This window comes from Perna viridis, chromosome 3 (genome assembly GCF_037379345.1).
Source record: "Perna viridis isolate PV_CMFRI_1.1 ecotype Kerala chromosome 3, ASM3737934v1, whole genome shotgun sequence".
Classification (NCBI taxonomy): Eukaryota; Metazoa; Mollusca; class Bivalvia; order Mytilida; family Mytilidae; genus Perna; species Perna viridis.
This window is the reverse complement of record NC_142447.1, coordinates 22,503,178-22,509,835: the sequence shown is the minus strand read 5'-3', so window position 1 is coordinate 22,509,835 and position 6,658 is coordinate 22,503,178.

The window sequence follows — 6,658 nt, the reverse complement described above, 5'->3', positions numbered from 1 at the left end:
GGCCGGATTAAAAATGAATAGTTGGAGCAAGTATGGATACACCATTTAAGCTTGATAGTCCTGAATTTTGAAGGCGACAACATTTGAACCTTGTTCTTTTTATACTACTCTTTAGTTGGGGAGCAAACTGTTTTACCCCAGTCCGTCCGTACGTCCCATTTAGGGTACGAATATGATACTTTGCAGAGTGGTTATGTATGGATTGAAAATGTGCATATTATCAGGGTTTGGATTTCTGTTAATATTTGACATTTTTATGGATAGCTGGACTTCGTCTTTTTGTCATCATTTTGAGTGAATAGGGTACAAGTCTATACTGGATAACTTCTACAGTATTTAGGTTAGGAAGTTGATAATTTGCAGAATGATTGTATATGGGTTTAAGATGAGCATATTATCTCGGTTTTGATTTCTATCAATATTTGACATTTTTATGGATATTTTGACTTAGTTTTTTGTCACCATTTTGAGGAAATAGGGTACATGTCTATTCTGGATATCTCCTTCTACTGTATTTAAGTCTACTGTATTTAAGATAGGTAGTAAATAATTTTGAATAATCATTAAGGTTATAAGCAATTAGTGGAAGATCCTACACACAAGATTGGATCAACATTAGATTTAGTGTTTGTTCCTATAGACCAATGCTATCAAATCAGGACAATTTCAACTTCTGTCTCTGATCATAAAATTGTCGCCATTCTAAAGAATTAAAGCTTGTAAGTATAAGTTGACTTTTATATATGGCAGAAAATACATGCCGCGGCATCAAATGTGTCTCTCGGACACAATAATCTTCTCATAAATGAATTTTGACAACCAAAAATTAAGAGGCAGCTGTGTTAAAATTTGTTCGTGTTTTCCTTCCGATATTTTTTTTATCAGATTCGCTAATACCGTAAATTGTTTTATTTATTACATCCACACTCGTCTTAATTTAATCTAATATCGCAATTTTTCAATACTTTTTATTCTTTTTAGACATATCATCAAAAATTTTTCGATTTACCGTCGCAAAACAAAACGTTGCTTGGAAACGTCAAAACTGCATTTTGTGACATTTTTGTCAGACACGGCTTTTCATACACATAGAACTCATTTGTTGAACCCAAAAGAAATAGAAATGATAAAAATGGATACATTTTTAAGTTTATGAGGTAATCGATTCAACACCATCTGTCTTTTTGAACCATTCGTTCGAATTTCGTATGATATAAATAAAATATACAAATTTTAGATATTGTGACATTTTGGTTCGACACAAACAAAAAGCTGCGCTAAGATATATGGTCAACCAAGTACCATGATTTCTATAATATGCCATCTGCAGCATATATATCTTACAGGGCAAACTGGAATCCAGTAGGATCCGGAATCCTCCTAGGGCAAATCGGAATTCCAATTTGACCTAGTAGAAATTGTAATTCTGATTTGCACCGGTTTAAATCCAGTATAAATCGGAATTCCAATTTCATCTAGGACAAATTGAGGTATCCCGATTTGCCGATTAGGAATTCTGTTTTGTATTGGATTCAAACCAGTGCAAATCAGAATTACAATTTCTACTAGGATAAATTGGAATTCCGATTTGGCCTAGGGGGATTCCGGATCGTTCTAGATTCCAATTTGCCCTGTAATATATACATATAGAATTCAAAATTTCATAGCTATTGCTTCACTCAAAGCCTACAAAAAAGCGTTTGATTTAGACCGGGTAGCACGCAAAAAAATGCAGAAAACTTCGCGAAAAACAACGTGACATCACAACATACGTGTGTATTTATCTACTATTAGACAAAAAACTCAACATTTTTGGAAAATAAACGTGATATTTTGAATATTTATGTAGTCCTTTAGGCGTGAATATTCTTTCAATTGGTGAAAATACTTTTACAATCGTATGCAAGCGAGAAGCCAATGGCAAACATAGAGAAAATTAGATTTGTGACATAATTGAAATGCAGACCAAAAAACCTAAAAGGGAAGCGAGCATTTCATAATGTTAACCGTCCACATATAAAAATGGCCATTCTTAATAGTGCTTACTTTACACATTTAATGGTATCTTACAAAGATTTATTATTGTAATCCTTAAACAACAATTTTCGAACATTTTAATCTCTCTAATGCCTTTGATAACCTCACATTCTAATAGCAACATTTCAGTTTTCATAATCAGCTCCAGCTCAGTCAAATATGACACCAACAACGTACGTAACGTCTGTACGCCGTATATCTTTGATCATTCTCACTCTTCATTCATAGTGATTTTCCTCTGAAGACCATTTCATACGACATGAACACTGTGACCATTCTTTTTGATAAAAGACACTTACCCTACCGGTGCATCTGATCCACCCTTCAAAATGATGTGAAAAGTCAAGATGAAGAAAAACGATCATTTCTTCCACTACCGTTTGTCAACAAAGGTATAGATGCAATTAATTTGGCTAACATCCTCCATCACAAAAACGTTACCAACAAAATTCCCCCATATTTCATAGACAAATCCATACCAATTATTTCATATTCCTATACTTCACCCATCGCATCCAAAATTTTCAATTATAAAAGAACCTCGAGATTGAGGACTTCAAGGCTAAACCACCTGATTGTTCTTGCAAAACCTCTCCATTCAAATATGGTCCTTCTGGTCACGTCGTGGATCCTGAAAAATTCGAAAAATCTTTTGGAGACAATCAGTTCAAGACTATTATCTGAATATAATAGAATTAAAACCTATGATTTTTCAACACTGTATACTTCTATTCCCCACACTCAGTTAAAATCCCGACTTAAAAACATTATACATCGTTGTTTTTCCAAAAAAGATGGTACACCTAGATACAAATATATAGTTCTTGGTAGAGATTCCTCATACTTTGTAAGAAATAATTCCAAATCATCTTCCAAATATACAGAGGAAGATGTTTACAAAATGCTGGAATTTTTAATCGACAACATATTTGTCCAGTGTGGTGGACGTGTTTTTCAACAAACGGTCGGCATTCCGATGGGAAAAAATTGTGTTCCTTCACTCTTATGAGGCTGACTTTATAGCTGATCTGATCAGGAATAAAGAATATCGTTTGACTAGATCCTTCAATCTCAGTTTCCGCTATATAGATGACGTATTATCTTTAAACAATCCTAATTTCGGGGATTTGATACATCGCATCTACCCAAAAGAACTTGAGATAAAGGATACTACAGACACTGTGAAGTCAGTCTCATATCTTGACCTTCACTTAGAAATCGATGGTAAAGGAAAACTATTGACCAAACTTTACGACAAACGTGATGACTTTTCATTCAGAATTGTCAGCTTCATTTTTTCAACATCTTTTCGGCTCCTGCGTATGGAGTGTTCATATCACAACTCGTACGTTATGCCAGAGGTTGCCGAAACTACGCAGACTTTTTGTATCGCGCTAGAACTCTAACAAATAGGCTTCTGGAACAGGGTTATGTTGCTACAAGATTGAAGTCATCACTACAGAAGTTTTATGGTCGTCATCATGAACTCGTGGATCGTTAAGGTGTATCCATCAGCTCCATGAAAACTGATTTATTCAACGGGTCATAGTTTTCCTTTCCTCGTTTGTCTACCCCGGACTTGACTTTTTATGAGCAACTCGGCGGGTGTTTCTAGAAAAGCAGAGGACGCTTACCCTACCGGTGCACCTGGCCCATGCTCCCAGTTTTTAGTGGAGTCCGAGTTGCTCATTTACTTTTGTTACTTTTTATGTATGATTTTAGTTACTTTATGTTCTTTGTTGTGTATGTCTGTTTTCCATGTCTGGTCTTTGTCCCTGGATTACATTCTTTTGATTACCGCTATAAGCTTGGTTCCTTTGATTACTCTTTCAAATATATGGTATAATTTAGGTTGTTCACTATATGGAAGTTTACTGTGTGCTTCTCTTCTTCGACACAGCCTTACAAAGGAAGACCGGTACAAAATGGGAAAATAGATCATACATCTATCTAAATGATGATGTAAAGATTAAAAGTCTCTTATAATTGATTTTTAATAACACAAGAGAAAATCATTTCTTTTGAAAATATTTCACTCTATATTGCTTTATAAAACTGAAAGTTTATACAATAATGAAGGAATTTTAGAAAAGGGGAGGAATGAGGACAATCATATTTATTTATTTATTATTAAATTACTTATTTTGTGTTTTGCTTTTAACATCTAGGATAATTTCCATTTTTTAATGGGTTTCAAAATCGGTTACTTACTTCATCAGAACCGACAACATCTATGGTCTTTAGCTTTACTAGTGATTTTTCCTATCACATCTATACTTTAAAACTTTTATAAAAAAAAAAAAAAACAAACAAACAAAAGACAATCAGAATCAGGTTTGTCTGTCTATTGTTTTTTTTTTCTTTTTTTTGGCTAAACATACTCAGTACTGGAAATTAATCAAACAAATACTTAAGTGACTGAGGGTATAACTCATGCAGTCAGTGATATGTTTGTATCACATTCAATTTCACTAAAGCCTCTCAATATTTCGTTTGAAGCAGAATAAAATGCATCCAAGTTAATTAGATGCTTACGTAAGATTGATGTAAAATGCTGAATACAAACATTCCAATGATTTTAAGAGTTGTGTCCCTTACCCTAGATCTACCTCCTTAATCTGTTTAAATTAAAGGTCTAAGTTACCACATTCAAATTTTTTTTTAAATACCTATGCTTGAGAGTACACTTAGTAAGTAGAGAGAATTAACTAAGTTTTTATGCCCTTCGAGTGATTATATTAAATGTAGGAAGAAGAATAACTCGAATGTTTTACTTTGTATGCTCTGATCTTATTCAACCATATTAATATAGGTCTCAGTATCGTATTAATTTTCCCATAGACTTCTATAGTGAAATGCATATTTTTAGGATTTTTAAAAAAATATGTAAATTGATTCAATAAAACTTTCACTTATGTAGCATTTCTAAGGACATGTGAAAAAATAATTTCCCGCAAAGAAAATAGGGTGAGTCCACGAAGATCGGACAGAAAAGTAGTCTTGAACTATAAATAGCTATTTTCCCTACTTTCACTTTCGTTTTCCACTCACCAAACCAACATTTTCAGTGGGACATTTTTATGTTATTATGTTACATTTTCTTTTGAAAAAGATCTTCATCTTACAGTGTGATGTTTGCTCTATTTCATAAGTCATTGTTCATATCTTTTGACAAAACATTAGTTTGTAGAGAGGCAAAAAGAAAATGCACTATATTTTTACAGCATCCATGTTTTGACGTACACCCACTAAGGTATATGCAATACGATACTAGTACCTATAGTTACACTGGGGTCTGCTTGATAGTCCGACAGTTCGATGGTCCAACAATACAAATAGTTTAACGGGTCGATAGTTCGACAGTTCAAAGGTCCGACATAATGCAAATGTCCGACCGGTCGGTGGTCTGACAGTTCGATGGTGTAACGGGTCGATAGTCCGACATAATGCAAATATCAATATATCAGTGAGCTCATCCGGCATAAACATGGAGTGAGCTGTTGTCATCATTTTGCGCCGGTCGTCCGTCCGTCTCTATTTTTTTTCTTTTTTCAAAAATCTTATTATCTGAAATCACTATAGGGATCACTTTCAAACTTGGTAAACGATTCACAATCTATATAATATCCTTTACCTGTCACGGACTATTAAAAAATTGATAAGTATACCAAAGGAGAAAACAAGATGAAATCCTTAGTCAAGACATTTGTATTCGTACCATAATCATCGTTACCTTACAAGAGGATTTCATAAGTATGCTCTTTTTTGTCTAAAATCTGGTCCATGCTTCAGGTATTTGAAAGAATCTATTTTACTTATATACTTTATAAATTACTGTGGATTCCTATTATTGCTTGCATAGTATTCATTTCACATTACCTTCACCCACAAAGTCAAGACCGTACTTGAAGAGAGCATACATGTGAGTGCTAGAAATATTTATGTTAGTTCCCATGACTGCATTATGGTTACAGACCACCAATTCAACCAATCAGCATTCGGAACGTACGCAAAAATAGTCCTACGCAGAAATTACCCCTGTTCCTCATAGTGCTGTGAAAAAAGTTCTCATTTTATTTAAAAAATTTAAACAGTTTCTGAAAGGAAAAACATTTCTGTACATTTTATAGGTGCATTTTGCTTCTTGTGATGTGAAGCCTAATCTCCATAATGATTTTTAAATATACCCCTATCTTGTGAAAACACTGGGATTTCCCATGCTATTTATAGACCCTTCACTTCCGGTGACCAGTACTGCACTGCAAGTCTGCTAACCCCACATGCCATTCTGAGGATTGTGAGCTGACATATGTAGAATCATGATGATATATAGTCCTCTGCAGGTTAAAGTTAAGGTAAAGTCCAGAGAAGCCATTGAATATTGTGAAATTAGCATAGAAGCCTATGGAAAGTGGAATTAGTGGTTTTTAGCCTTAAGTTATGTATTTCACATTTTCCGGGTTCTGATTAAACAAGCTGATATCCAGTTTTTCTTTAAGTTTCGATTTCAAACATCCTGTGTTGCATGTCTAGTTAAGATCTAGGTATGCAGCTAACGAAGGCGTATTATCTGTCTCTTCAATTTAAAGTTCATTTTGGGAAGACCAATGTACATTTTTTT